This window comes from Gymnodraco acuticeps, unplaced genomic scaffold (assembly GCF_902827175.1).
Source record: "Gymnodraco acuticeps unplaced genomic scaffold, fGymAcu1.1, whole genome shotgun sequence".
Lineage (NCBI taxonomy): Eukaryota > Metazoa > Chordata > Actinopteri > Perciformes > Bathydraconidae > Gymnodraco > Gymnodraco acuticeps.
This window is the reverse complement of record NW_022990094.1, coordinates 1-15,698: the sequence shown is the minus strand read 5'-3', so window position 1 is coordinate 15,698 and position 15,698 is coordinate 1. Positions and strand designations below refer to the sequence as shown.

At 40.3% G+C, this 15,698-nt stretch overlaps 1 long non-coding RNA gene across 1 annotated transcript; it reads left to right on the top strand.

Annotated features, from left to right (window-relative positions):
• The first annotated feature begins 7,954 nt into the window (after nt 1-7,954).
• LOC117546209 lies at nt 7,955-15,344 on the top strand. The gene is made up of 3 exons (XR_004568962.1): nt 7,955-8,034; nt 14,693-14,784; nt 15,168-15,344. It is a non-coding gene; the product is annotated as an uncharacterized LOC117546209 (long non-coding RNA).
• The last annotated feature ends 354 nt before the right edge of the window (nt 15,345-15,698 follow it).

The window sequence follows — 15,698 nt, the reverse complement described above, 5'->3', positions numbered from 1 at the left end:
CCGTTAAGTGGGTATGACACATTAATAGGTTGTCAAATGTTAAGAAGCCCTGAGACACAGTTTTGTGAAAATGTTGCTTAACAGGTTAATGTTTAAACAGATCTAATAAATGTTAACTGTTTAAATATATATCCTGAAATGTTCCTGTTATTTAGGGGTGATAGAAGCGAAGGAATTGTTTTAGTTTTTTTTAAATGAAGGTTATTTTTTTGCCCCTAGTGGCTAAAACTGCACATCACACTGAGACTCTTCTGGAAACTATTTCTATATTTAACGAATCTTTTTTTTTTTTAACCAGATCTAATAGCTGTTAAAGGTGGGGTAGGTAATTTTGGAGAAACCAGCTAGAATGCGCTAGAATTTGAAAATACACAGCCGGAAAAAATCTGCCACTTCCTTACAGAGCCCCTCCTCCAACACACACGAACGCGCACATGACCAATGAGGGCACAAGATAAGTTTGTGCACAGATGGAAGGCTGACAGGCAGGTAGGCCATCCAGTTATTTTAGCCGGGCCGGCTCAGATGATTGGTCGTGCTTTTTACAGTACTACGGCTTCCACAGATGACATTTTGTAATGGATGTAAAGACTGAATCTAACTAGATTACATTACATTACATTACATTGCATTTAGCTGACGCTTTTATCCAAAGCGACTTACAATAAGTACATTCGACCAGGAAGACACAACCTTGAAGAAAACAGAATCATATAAGTATATCAGGTTTCATAGAGCCAAACATTTCAAGTGCTACTCAACTGGCTTTAGGTAATCCAGTCCTTTATTAGTATAAAAGTGCTTCGTTAATCGTTCTAACGCTCGAAGTGGAGTCGAAAGAGATGAGTTTTCAGTTTGCGCCGGAAGATGTGCAAGCTATCTGCAGTCCTGATGTCAATGGGGAGCTCATTCCACCATCTTGGAGCCAGGACAGCAAACCCACGTGTTTTCGCCGATGGGAACTTGGGTCCCCCTCGCAGCGAGGGCGCAACGAGTCGTTTGGCTGATGCAGAGCGTAGTGCACGCGCTGGGGTGTACGGTTTAACCATGTCCTGGATGTAGGAAGGGCCAGATCCATTCGCAGCACGGTAAGCAAGTACCAGTGTCTTGAAGTGGATTCTAGCAGTTACCGGAAGCCAGTGAAGGGAGCGGAGGAGCGGATGTTGTTCTTCTCTAGAGGGCAATACTGCACAATCACTGTGAGTTTAAGTCTCTACTGGATTTATTTGTATGCGTAATGGATCAGGGTTTTTTTTTAACTGTAATGGCTTGAAATCGCCTACAGTATGTTCTGGGTGACCTTTTTAATTTAACCAGATCTTTATTTTGCTACCCTTTTCCTGTATTTTAGGAGTGCTAGAAGCGAAGGTAAAATGAAGGTAATTGTTTTGCCCCTAGAGGCTAGAATCTAGCCTAAAAAAAACTATACTACTACTATACTATACTAACGATACTCTAGCCGCTTAAGTATCTTCTGGAACCTTTGTTGATGTTTAATAAATTGATCTAATAAATGTTAACTGTTTAAATATATATCCTGACTGAATGTTATTATATGTTATTGCTCACTCATTTTGAGCTTTAGTCTGTTCTGGAAATGTTTTTATGTCTTACTAACTTTTGTTGTTGTTTATCATATTTTCTAAAGTTTGACTGTCAAGGCTGCCTTCTTCGTAGTCGTCGGGGACATCTGGGACGATACTAGAAAGGAAATTAATGAATCTTCTCCACCATGGTGTTTTCAAGGCGGCTATCTCCTGAACACAACGTTCTTTCACTTGTTGGAGTTCACGGATTCTCTCAAGCAAAGTCATTATCTCTGAATCCTTCTCATCAAAAAAGCGTTCCTTCTGTTGTTTCAGTTCGTGATTTATCTCATGCAAAGTGACTATCTCTGCATCCTTCTCCTCAACAAAACGTTCCTTCTGTTGTTCCAGTTCGTGATTTATCTCATGCAAAGTGACTATCTCTGCATCCTTCTCCTCAACAAAACGTTCCTTCTGTTGTTCCAGTTCGTGATTTCTCTCATGCAAAGTGGACTATCTCTGCATCCTTCTCCTCAACAAACGTTCCTTCTGTTGTTCCAGTTCGTGATTTCTCTCATGCAAAGTGACTATCTCTGCATCCTTCTCCTCAACAAAACGTTCCTTCTGTTGTTCCAGTTCGTGATTTCTCTCATGCAAAGTGACTATCTCTGCATCCTTCTCCTCAACAAAACGTTCCTTCTGTTCTTTCCAGTTCGTGATTTCTCTCATGCAAAGTGACTATCTCTGCATCCTTCTCCTCAACAAAACGTTCCTTCTGTTCTTCCAGTTCGTGGTTTCTCTCATGCAAAACTACTATCTCTGCATTTTTCACCTCAACACAACGCAACTTCTCTTGTTTGAGTTGGTTTGTCTTTTGCAAGGCAGCCATCTCTGCATCCTTCTCCTCAACACAGGGTTCTTCCAGTTGTTTGAGATCCTCTGCTTTGTCCTTCTTGTGCATCTTGAGGAGCTTTTCATATTTCATGTTCAGTTCCTCATAGTTTCCGCGCAAAACTTTATGCTCAATTTCCAGGGCATTCATTTTCACATCGTGCCTCACTCCTGGTTCCACCTTCACCTCATTTTCCTTCTTGTCCACCTTCTCCTCAACAGAACGTTCCTTCTCTTGTTTCAGTGTTTGGTTTTCCTTCAGCAAGGCGGCCATCTTTGCCTCCTCCTCAACACAATGCTCCTTCAGTTGTTTGAGTTCCTGGTTTCTCTCACGCAAAGCAGCTATCTTGACAGCTTTCTCCTCAACATAACGTTCCTTTTGTAAATGGAGTTCCCTGGTTTCTCTCACGCAAAGCAGCTATCTCTACAGATTTCTCCTCAAGACAACGCTCCTTTTGTTGTTTGAGTTCTTGGTTAGTCTTTTGCAAGGCGGGCCGTCTTTGCATATTTCTCCTCAACACAACACTCTTTCTCTTGTTTCAGTGTTTTGTTTTCCTTCAGCAAGGCAGCTATTGCTGCATCCTTCTCCACCACACAGCGCTCCTTCTGTTGTTGGAGGTTCCTGGTTTATCTCACGCAAAGAAGCCATCTCTACAGCGTTCTCCTCAACACAGGGTTCTTTCAGTTGTTTGAGTCCCGCGTTTGCCTTTCTCAAGGCAGCCATCTCTGCTTCGACCTTCTTGTGTGACCTCTGGAGCATTCCGTATTTCATGTTCAGGTCCTCATTGTTGACGCGCAAGATGTTGTGCTCAATTTCCTGGGCTTTCACGTTCACATTTTGCCCAGATAGCTCAGCTGCATTCTCTGTATATGCTTTCAGCCATCGCTTCCTTCTTAGCGCCTTCAATCTGAAGCTTATTCCTTAAAGTCCTTTCCTGCTCCAGCAAACAACTTGATTTCCTGATTTTCTTTTTGCAGAATCTCGAGCTTGACTTCCATCTCATCTCTATTGTTCATCTCCATCTCTACTGCGGTGATGAAATGACCTGTTGTTAAGCAAACTGAATATAATTGTTCAACTGAATTAAAGCCACAAAAATGGAGTTCACTTAGATTATCTCGTTAAAATAGACGTGCAAGTCTACCTAATGTTAGCTTGCTACAAAACCTATTTCTGCAATGATCTGACACTAGCTGGAACAGTTCCTTCTGCCTTCTGACTGATGCTCTGATGCTCTGATGAATTCACCGTCACAGCTGAGACCTGCAAACTTCTAAAGCATCAAGGCCAAGATGATGTCATCAATCTGAAGGTTCATTTGCTGATGTCAGCGAATGCATCAGCTGACAGGAAGTAAGAATGGACCCATGCTGTTGCCTAGCAACGCAATTCTGTTTAATAAATAATATTAAGAAATGTAAACGATCAAAATGCTTTATTAAGTATAATGTATGTTTGTGAAAGAGACAACCAAAGGAAACTGGTGTCATGATTCTGTTCACGTCTCCTCTCTCTGTCCTTCACTTACGTGCATGCTTTCGTTTTTTTAACCTCCTCCCATTTACTTCACGGTGGGAGACAGGAGATAATAAGGGGAGAAAGGAAGCAAGCTCATTGAAAACCAACAAGATGCAGCCGTACAGTCAGCCTGGACAGTTTAGTGATTCACTGCCATCCCCTAAAAGCTGTTAACTTGTCACTTTGTGTTTCACAAATGTAGGGGCTTTGTCGCTAATGAGTTTGTGGAATGATCAATCCCAGCATTATAACTTTTACACAAAGTGAGCAATTGATTTGTTATGAATCTAATTAAAAACAGCTTCATCGTACAATTATATAACAAACAATCTAGTAATGTTAAAACCCTTTTAGTACAAGAGGGCTCTTACAATAAAGAAAATATGCAAACACTGGTTTAGAGGGAAAGTGTATACAAATGCAATGTTGACCCCTTGTCCCACACTGCAGGACAGTGTCATAGACTGGACTGAATACATGTCGGTCATCTGGCTCTTCCAATTCACCTTATCTAATAAACGTCATAAATCCAAGAAAGCGAACCCATTTTAGGCATGAGTAATAGTTTATAGACAATTATAAGCAAATAGCTGTATGGAACAGTGTTGAGCTGATAGTACAGTTATATTTAAAAAGTAAGTTATATCGTTATTAAAAAGAATAATGATAAATTAAATAATAAGTAGGGGAAAAGACTACATGGCAGATCCAGATAGAGCTAATTATTGTTCTTGAGATCCTTAGTCCAGCGGAGGTCTTATGGAATGAACAGAGCTCTGTGCCCATTTCTAGAGAAACTGCGTACGCTACACCACGAAAGAAGGCATCTGGATCTGTAGGTGGAGATGATGGGGTGTTATGTTATCCTACATGATGTCATGGGCTTTTCCCTGCTGCTCACAGACCTAGAGGCCACCCGCAATACCAATTCAGGCCATGGCATAAATTGTAGGTCCTTTCCTCATTACCTTTCTGTTTACTTATATGCACCACTGCCATGCTCACCTTTGCACTGGCTCTACATTTTGATCTGAACTACAAACCTGTTAAGTTCCGTGACTGTGAATCTTGTCGCTGTTGAGGTGACAGCATCTTTCAACAGAGAGCCAAATTAACGCTGTGATGACACACATAGTCTCACAACATTAAAACATGCGAGGCACACGCAGTGGTAGCTAGTAATGAGGCTTCGTAATGTGCACTCCAGTGATTTTTTAGGAACAGGTGTTAATTGTGGTATGGAGACGGTTTCTGATTATGACAGTGAGTGATGGCAACCAACATGTGAAGGAGAAACACGGAATGTACTCGCTGAAGAACTGTAGAAGGGTTTTTGGAATTCAGTTATTGAAAGCATGTCGATGCAGGTTTGCTTTCTTGATAAGGCTTCTGTGTTTTGCTCAAATGTCAAAGATGATTCCAAGATATTCACACCATCCAACTCCTTGTCTGGACTGCATCCTGAAATCAACCACCAACCACCTCTGAGTGAAATTGAAATCCAGCATTGTATTGTTGCACCATTTAACGTTAAAATCATAGAGAAGAACCGTGTTCCTGCTCAGAGCCTGAGAGAAGCGGCTGTGTAGTCAGCAACATTAATGAGTTGGCAGTTTGGATGGATGCTTTCACAGTCACCATAGAGCATGAACAGGAGGAGGGATAGGAAAACAACCCTTGTAGTGAGATTGTGTTGGTTTTCAGTGTGTTTGAGTGACCAGTTTGTTGGCGAGGATGACAGGCTACATGGTGTTGAATCCAAAATAAATATTAACAAATGGAAGCCTGGCAAAGTTCCGCTCTCCTTCAGGTCCCTGTGAATCTAGCAGGACAATTTTAGCATCATGTTCTGTGTATATTTGTACTCATTTTCAATGTTGGTAAAAATATGTTGTTTGTTTCTTTAAAAGCAGCGATGTTTGACTTGTAATACAAGGACACATTCTGAATTACACCAAAGGGGCCTACCCTTCATGGGTGATTTGCAGAGGTTGAATCTAAGATTTAAAAAATGTAAGTCAGGCTCCATTTTAGTATTTCCGATGTGTCCATTGGAGTCCAAACTTTTATCGTTATTTTATTGTTGTTCATAAAGACTAGCTCTCCGTCAATATAGGAAAATGTGTCTGCATAAGATTAGGATGCATATAACTATAAAGTATTTTAAATTAAAGCTTTGAAGATATCTGAAACCAAAGGGAAATCCCTTTAAAAGCTGTTCACTTCTGAGGGAAGAAAGTAGAGTGTAGATGTCAAAGCGAGTCAATAAATACAGTGAGTTATCTGGGCTCCCACACAAGGGAAGGAACATCAACAGGATTCAAGCTGTGAGTACAAGCCTTCAACAAACCTGACATCCAGCTCCCACTGGGTAACAGGCAGGGGTGACTGCACCACCACTTGTGTGCATCACCTGGGGTCACCTGCCAAAGACAGCCTCACTCTGCTACCTCCCAAATCTGCTCCATTGTGGCCCAACACACTCCACAGCCATGTGCACAGCCTGGTCTACCGGAGTCACCAGAATTTGCATGTGAGGCGCATCCACTGTCGGCTAGCATTACGGCTGATATCCCTTCTCATTGATTCCGACGTCTTCTCACATTTACATTTATTCATTAGGCAGACGCCCGGCTACCATGCTTCCTGTGCGAGTTGTCTTAGCTCGAGCTTTCTTGGAGTAATGTTCTGACTGTCTGCCACAAGGAGTAAACAACAGCATACTGGTATCCTTCCTCATCCACAGGAATATGCTGACTGTTAAAGGAGATGTATTTATCAGAGAGAGAAATAAGGAAGAGAGACACAGGTTAAGACATAGCTCTTGTTTTGAGACCTCTGAATGAGAGGTGCGCCAAGTTGTCTGTAAACCTTAACTAACCTTAACTGAGGGAATACACTCAGCAGTTTAAACCACACATAGCTGAACTGTGATGCAGATAAGTTCCTACACAATTATACCTCCTCTTTGATTTTGAGTTTACATATTATGAAATGAAGGATGTCACGTAATTTTCTTTCTTTTTTTAAGTAAACCCGGCTTTTATTTCACTTAACTTCCCTTAAACACTACTTGTTCTTCTTGTTCCTGCAGGTGTTTATGTGGATGACAAAGTGTCCAAAGTGGCCTGGCTCAATCGATCCAACATCATCTATGCTGGCCAGGACAAGTGGTCTCTGGACCCCAGAGTAGATCTGGTGACTAAAGGACAGCTCGAGTACAGCCTGCGCATACAGAAGGCAACACTGACCTAGAAACCGGACCAAAATGTTTTTGTTTTTTATTCTTTGATTTCATCTTTAGATTTAATAACAGCTGCCATTTAAAGATGGGAAAGAAACCATTGTTTCTCCTCCTTAGGATTACATTTAAAAATTATTAAACATAAACCTTCATAAGCATATCTGTTTTTTGTATGTTCATCTATTAATTTTAAACCCTTTTTTGTGCTTTAACAACAATAAATATCATTTGAAAATAAACTAATGTTAGACTGGTATCAGTATGCACCCTCTGCTAGACAGTAAATGAGATTATCCTCCGAGAATGTTAAAGTGATCGTTTTCATTGATTATCAGTTCAGCAAGTCTTACTAAAAAATAATACATGTTTTCATAAAGGGTTAAGTACCTCATCTAAACTGTCCATGCTGGGAGGTCTGCTGAAAATTCTGATCGTATCTGTTATGTAATGATGATCATTCATTACTCATGTCTATAAGCTTTGACTTCTTAAAAGTTGAATTAATTAATAATAATCAAAACACATTATATTGTAAAGTTGATTGAGATAATTCGACTACTTTCCCTGGTATAACGTTGTTTCCACTGAAGAAGCATAAATATTTATTTCGAGAATATTGTGAATGTTGGTCAACAATAAAAATTATAGAGTAGGATCTTGAAAAGTAACATGTAGGAAGATAAATGAGGATAAGATGCTCTGCCAGGCATATGATAAGATATTTTCAAACTAATGAAAACAATATTGTATTTGTGATTGTGTATAGGTGGATGTTTATGATGAGGGGTCGTACACCTGCTCCATACAGACGAAGCAGCAGCCCAAGACCTCACAGGTCTACCTCATTGTACAAGGTAAGTGGCACCTACACATGGACACCAGCAGCACACAACACACAACCAATCCACGCCAGCCGTACAGATTTACACTTGGAAATGGTTGTCAATATATTATATTCCAAACAGAAGCTAGAACAAATTTGAAATGATTATGTCATATTTATTAAGAGTCAATCGCATCATTGTCAGACTGCACACAAGCAGCAAACAGCAGCGTCACACCAAACTCTGTTATTAAACGTTGAAAATGTGTCCCTAAGGTGCCTGTAAGGAAAATATATGATATTTATTGTCAGGGAAAAACTGCTCTGTCACAAACTGGCCCGCCTACAGCAATAGAATTTCTTGTTCCAGTTCAAATTAATCTTGAGTGCACTCAAAAGCTTGAGCAGTAGTTTTCCATCTCAAAGAAAAAAAAAGTTTTTACCTCCTGAATGGAGACGCCAGAAAGTTGAGAGCAAGAGAGATAAGATGCTGCAGGGTTTGATAGGCCTGGAGGGTGGAATTTATATATATATATATATATATATGTATTAGGGCTGTCAAACGATTAACATTTTTAATCAGATTAATCAAAGTTTAAAAATTAATTAATCATGATTAATCACCATTCGAACTATGTCCAAAATATGCCATTATTATGTATATTGTTGTGGGGAATGGAAAGATAAATGAAAGAAGGCGGATATATCCATTTAACTGTGTACAGTATGTATGTTTATATATACATTTGTCTGTGTGTCAAAATGAAAGACAGCCACACACCTATCAATCATCAAACCGTGGGGTCTTAATTCATTACGTGTTGATTTCTATCAACGGGGAGTACTTCAGGAAAGTCGACAGGGGGGGGCTAGTGGGAGTACTTCGTGACCACAAAGTGTGAACGTTGTGATCACTGTTTTAGCGCAGTTCTCCAGTGAAGGGGGGGGAGTCTCCCTCCGCAGCCGTTGGCGTAGTGTTGGCATAATTCCGTTGTACAGACCGACGTTAACAGCAGCCCTGTCTGTGCACACCAGAGATGTTCACAAGTCTTTTTTTGCAAGTCCAAGTCAAGTCTCAAGTCTTTGTGGGGTGAATTTGATCAAGTCTCAAGTCCTTGGTCACGAGTCCAAGTCAAGTCTCAAGTCTCTTCTGGTTGTAATAAGCCTTCTATTGTCTGCTGCTATCCAGTATGTTAAGAATACTGGCACAGCTATATCTAAGAAATTCAAAGGCATTTACTGTATTATTATCACTCCTATATCTATTAGCATACAGTATCAGTACTGATTAGTTGTTTGTTATATGATCACTTTAAAACAGGCTAGTGCAATGCAATATGACGAAAAACATCACACTTTAGCTAAATGCAAACAACTTATAAGCAAAACACTTCAGAATCAGAAATCAGTATCACAAATACTTATTAATCCCCCGCAGGGAAACTGTATTAAAAGTACTTCAAAGTAAACATTTGTTCTGTGCCATTTGCAACTAAAAAACTATTGCTGGCAATATTAATCGGGAAAAAAAAGAGAAGAGATAAGAGATATCTACCATTAACAGCAATTTACCAGCCAAATGCTGGTAAATCATGCAAGTGGCTGGTACTGTATGTTGCAACGCACCAGCCAAAAATAACAATGGCAATCTATTGAGTGGCTGGAAAAAATTCAACATTCACTAGGCTAGCCATTTGGCCCCGTATTGTTTAATTACACTGGGTCTCTAATTACATTTTTTAAGTCTACTATAAATAAACATATTCCTCTATCCTCTCACTCAAACCCAGTGTAATGGTAACCTGATAACCAACACATCCTCACTCCCAGGTCGGCCTATGTTGACGTTATGTCAAGTCCCCTGTCGGCTTTTTTCCAACGCAAGGGGGGGGCCTTAGCGTCCATTTTCAACGCAAGGGGGGGGGCCCTTAGCGTCCATTTTCAGCTTTCCGGATGTCCATATGCTTCTATGGACGCTCATGGAAGCACGGCATTCGTTTGTGTCGGCTGCCCTTAAAGGCAATGTGAGCGTCCATTCTCATTGGATAACGGAGAATTGTATACCCGGAAGTAAGTATTCCCCTTACTGTCGATTGATTTTACAGTGATATCTGCACTACTCATCGACTAAAAAACACCAGATTATCCTTGTTAATTACACAACATTGATTGGTTTAAATTGTGTGCAATGCTTTTGTATTTTCCCCCTTCATTCGGAGAAACAATATGTTTTCGGAGTAAAGGATGGCAGAAGACACTACACTACCCAGATCCCCAGCTATCGTTTGGACTACACCATGTCTCTGTTTGACGTCACGTGATCTTCAAATTTCTCCCTGCAGAAAAAAAAAAACATGGCCGAACTTCTTTTTATTCTCGATGGAAAATGCTATTTTAAAGTTAGTTTGGCCATTAAAATGCGTTTTGATGTCATTTATGCGAGAATATGAGTTGTTATTTCAGATTATTGGTGTGCAGTGGATGTACATGATCTTTAGGTTGCTAGTTTATTACGAAGAGGACTTCAGGAAATTGCGTCCATAACGTTTTCATTGTTACCAAGGTGGTTGCTAGGGGACGCTGCTATCGATATTATAATTTCTGTTATGTTGTGTAACTGTTTAATGGTGTTATCTTTATTGCTTACCCCCCCTTCCCCGTCAATGTATAGTGTTGGTCCACAGCGCAAACATATTAGTTTAAACAAAATCCGCATCTAAAGATAGCCTACGTTATTTCCCCTGTTGCAATTCCAGTCTCACATCTCACAGCACATCGTCATTAACAAATAACGGAAACAGACCGAAAACATTTTTTAAAAAAATACAATAATACTTTATTCCGAGTGTGCTTGCTTTTCTCTTTGGAAGTCATCACATAACGGCATTGTAATACACGGTTCGGCTGCATTAAATATTACATATCTGCCGTAGTTCTGTATTTATAGAGGCCTGATGAGAAGACTTCTAGACAAACATGAGGAACTGAAAACGTGACGTGGATCATAAATATATCAGCCATTAAACAACATCTTACATTTCTTTCACACAATACGTCTCCTTGCAGTATCAACACTAATTCGGCTGACTTTTATAATTGATCCAATTGGTAGATAGGCTGTATTTACACCATAAAGGTGCACAGCTGATATAAAGGGACACCTAGTGGTTAAAGCATGTTATTGAATTTCATTATTTGTATTATTAGATATTAATAGGATCCCTATAAAGTATATTAATTACTCGTTATTCTCTACTAATAGTTAATTAAAGACTGTATATAATGACTATTTTGCACATCCCTTTCAAGATTTCAAGATTTTCTAAGGTTTATTGACATATCATATAGGCCTACACAACTATGGTGTAGTTATGCATTGAATGAAAAACTTGGGTCGCAGGTTCCTCAATAGCGCATTACAAGACATCTATCAATATTTGTGCATACCTCCAGCAATGTTAACTATGTTGAAGCACTTATTTTAACTGATATTATACATAATGTATTATACTCTTATAAGATGTATGTAGATATTTATCTCCGACCTTGTCAGGTATTGAACAATCAATAATAAAGAACACAGAATTGTTGAATATAAAACACAGAATTTTTGTGATTATACTAAATGATTTACAAATAAACATCACTGCATATTTAACTGTTACACATGCTGATGTAACGCAAATGTTCCAACTTGAGATCAATAAAGTATATCTTATCTTAAGCTGATCGATGGCTACTGCCATATTTGCAAAATGTGCCTCTGAACCTTAACAAGTGCATGTTTCAGGCTTATCAATTAATGTAATGTAATGTAATGTTATCAATTAACAACAGGGGTCACAAACATAAGACCAGCTGTTAAATAAAGCTCTTCTGACCTTAGCTGGCATGTGTATATATATATTAATGCTGCCCATTATGGGCACAAGCAATTTTCACCCATTTATTAATTATATGTTTTAAATGTGAGTGTTTCCTATCCCCTAAACCTCCAGGGATGTACACAGTTTAATACTGGCAACTTCTTATTATGGGAAATACGAAAACGTCTTTTAAAACTACAACTCCCAGTAGAGACGTGCCATAGATACAGAACATGTTGCGAAACAGAATAGCCAGCATTTGTAGTTCTGGGGACGGGGGGGGGGGGGGGGGACGCGGTGGACCCGTTCAAATCCAGTTTTGGACAGTCTGCCGTGATTCCATCCCATTTCAAGTGCTGTTCGAGGCTCGGTGTAACCCTCGGAGCACACTCTCCAATCACAGAGCTTGAGGACTATCACGGGGTTTGTCAAACAGAGCACATGGTGTAGTCCAAACGATAGCTGGGGATTCTGGGTAGTGTAGTGTCTTCTGCCATCCTTTACTCTGAAAAAACATTTGTTTCTCCGAATCGAAGGGGAAAAATACAAAAGCATTGCACACAATTTAAACCAATCAATGTTGTGTAATTAACAAGGATAATCTGGTGTTTTTTAGTCGATGAGTAGTGCAGATATCACTGTAAAATCAATCGACAGTAAGGGGAATACTTACTTCCGGGTGTACAATTCTCCGTTATCCAATGAGAATGGACGCTCACATTGCCTTTAAGGGCAGTCGACACAAACGAACGCCGTGCTTCCATGAGCGTCCATAGAAGCATAGGGACATCCCGGAAAGCTGAAAATGGACGCTAAGGGCCCCCCCCTTGCGTTGAAAATGGACGCTAACGGCCCGTACACACAGCAGCTTTTGGCGATTTGTCCACCGCTTCCAGCGCGTCTCCGCCCATTGACTTTGAATGGGGATGACGTCACTTTCCCTCGCTTGTCACCGAACTGCATTGTGGGGGGGCGAGGCGAAGATTTCCAGGATGTTCAGGATTCCAAAGTTGAACAATGTTCAACTTTTGAGGCTGAGCTGGAAGCGACAGCCAATCAGATCCGTTTATGCAAATCTGACAGTTCAAGCGCTAGCCAATCAAACCGCGTGCAAGCTGGGAGAACCAGACCCGCAGTTCATTTCTATATTCCACAAAAATGGAGGAGAACTTAGTTATTGCGGTAGCAAATCACCCGGTTCTTTATGACCAGTCCCTATTTACTTACCGGGATACAAACCGGAGGAACCAGGCATGGAGGGAGGTGGCAGAGGCAGTGGGTGAAACTGGTAGGTTTTCGCTTGTTTGGGGATTTTATATCCAGTTTACTTCGTTGCTAGTTTACTTCGTTGCTAGCAAGCATAGACAGTATCATTAGCCAGCATGGAATGTAGCATAAAATAGCACCATAGACATTAATCTCATAAATGTTCAAAATGTTCAAAGAAATAGTGGAGAAGAACCGGGGTTTTTTGCTTTGTATGTCGGGGGCGGGAGATTCATGTGATTGGTTGTTGGTCGCGAAATCCCCAAGCTTTCAGACACGCCCAGCTCCAAGATTTTCAAGATTTTTGAAAAGCTGCTGTGTGGACGTACCGTTAGGCCCCCCCTTGCGTTGGAAAAAGCCGACAGGGGACTTGACATAACGTCAACATAGGCCGACCTGGGAGTGAGGATGTTTGGATAAACCTGTAACATTAACGTTACGTGGTCAACAATAAACCTGTAACCTGCCTATAAACCGACAGATGTATTTATGTATGTAACTATGTATTTTTCTACGTTTAACGTTAGCCAGTAGATGGTGGCAGCGGAACGTAATGATTAACGTTACCGACCTTTTTTATGTCATGTCAAGAGTTGGATGTCAACGCCACTCAACGCAAACAAGTGTGACAAGCAAACATTCACTCATCTTTTCAAATATCCAGTTACAAAGCTAGTAGCAAGCTAAGTTAACATTACATAGCTGATGCTGAGCTAAACATGTTTGCTAACCGTCCATATGCGTTAATGTGACTGACCTCTCCGGGTGAGTTTTCAAGTGCCTGATGAAATTTGATGTTGTTGCACCAGCATCCTTGATTTTAATATTGCAGACTTTGCAGTGTGCGCTCCTTTTGTTGGTGCCGCCGGCGTTTTGTTCGAAGTGTTTATAGTTGAACCTAATTACAAGCGGTACAGCTGCAGGTGTGCCGCCAGTCGCCATGGTGTTACCATGATGTTAATGTTAATGTTAAAGGTGGGGTAGGTAAGTTTGAGAAACCGGCTCGAGATACACTTTTTATTATATTCCATGGAATGCTCTTAACATCCCGATAGCCGGCCCGGCTAAAATAACTGGATGGCCTACCCATAGATATATATAAACACTAGATGGCTCATGGGAGATTTTCCAGCCTAGCTGACCGGCCGCCATCTTGCTACAGTTAACAGTTACTCTGATTCGCGTTATGGTAGCTGTTGTAAGGTGAGTGATCTGCACAAAAATACTCTTAACTCGCTGAAATCTTGACTGATTTACAAACGGTTTGGTTTATTATAAACATTATTAGCATGGCTATGATACATGATGCTTGGACATGTTGAAATTGCAGCTTTTCTTTGTGTATGTGGTTGTATTTATTAGCTGGCTAATAACAAGAGGCTGTGAGTGAGACCTAGTATTACAAAGTTGACCCAGCAACTTTACACCAGTGGAAGAGGCAGAACTGCTCTTTCTTTTCAACATAACTTAAGTTACACATGATTTCTTCCAAGTGGTTTGGCTTGTTAAAAACATCTTGCATTATGATACAGGAATTTGCTGTCTTTGTGTTTACAGAAGTACCTGACTATGCCAGACTTTTGTGCAGCCTACGGATGCTCTAATCACCGCAGTCTGCAAACAAGAACCCGTGGGATCACCTTTCACGTGTAAGATATGACAATATTATGACTAAAATTAGGATAATCGTTAATTACTTAGTGGATGTATGTACATTACAAGTCCTGCTACACAGGATCAGTGGGGCTATGTGAGATAATAGTATTGCAAGATTGTTGTTGACCCAGCCTCTTTAGAATATGTTGTTACCATTTCTTTACACAATTATTTAATGTTTCTTTTGGACACCTTTTTTTATTACTCTTAGTGTGGTTGTCTTATTCTTAAAGTAGGCTATACATACATGCATACATACCAAAAATATGATAATTTCGGTGTGTATTTTTGTCCTTACCCTTAATGTTAAAGGAAAGAAGGGAGGAAAATGTTGACAATAATTTATATATCTGGCTACCTTTCTCATGTTTTTAAGGTTTCCCAAAACCGAAGAGAGGAGGAGGCAGTGGGAACTCGCCCTAAGAAGGGACGGTTTTGTTTCCTGTGACAGGACAGTAACAGTTTGACCCGTTGTTGGGCCAAGCTGTTTTGTGCATATCATTTTACTTACTTGCAGTTACAAATAAACCGCTGGTAACACATACCAATTATACTCTGGTCGTGTCGTTTCCCTTTGTACCCCTCGCCAAGAGGGAACGTAACAACATGTGTTACGTGCCGTAGTGGGTGCTTGTGTGTCTCCCTCTCTTTCCCCCTGATGTTTGTTCTTCTTCTTTGTTTAATGGCGAATCGCTACCACTAGGAGCATATATCGCCACCTACTATGTATTTATTAAATCTTCATGTTCCATGAGATGCAGCACTATGTTCCCCACATATGTTTATGTTTGCTCAGTCTAATAAACCCATAACATCGTTGTGAAAGAATACCAAAGCTGAGGCTGGACGATGATTGATTGTTGGTGTGCCATGTGTCAGCCGTGTGTCTTATTGGTTTTGTGTTATA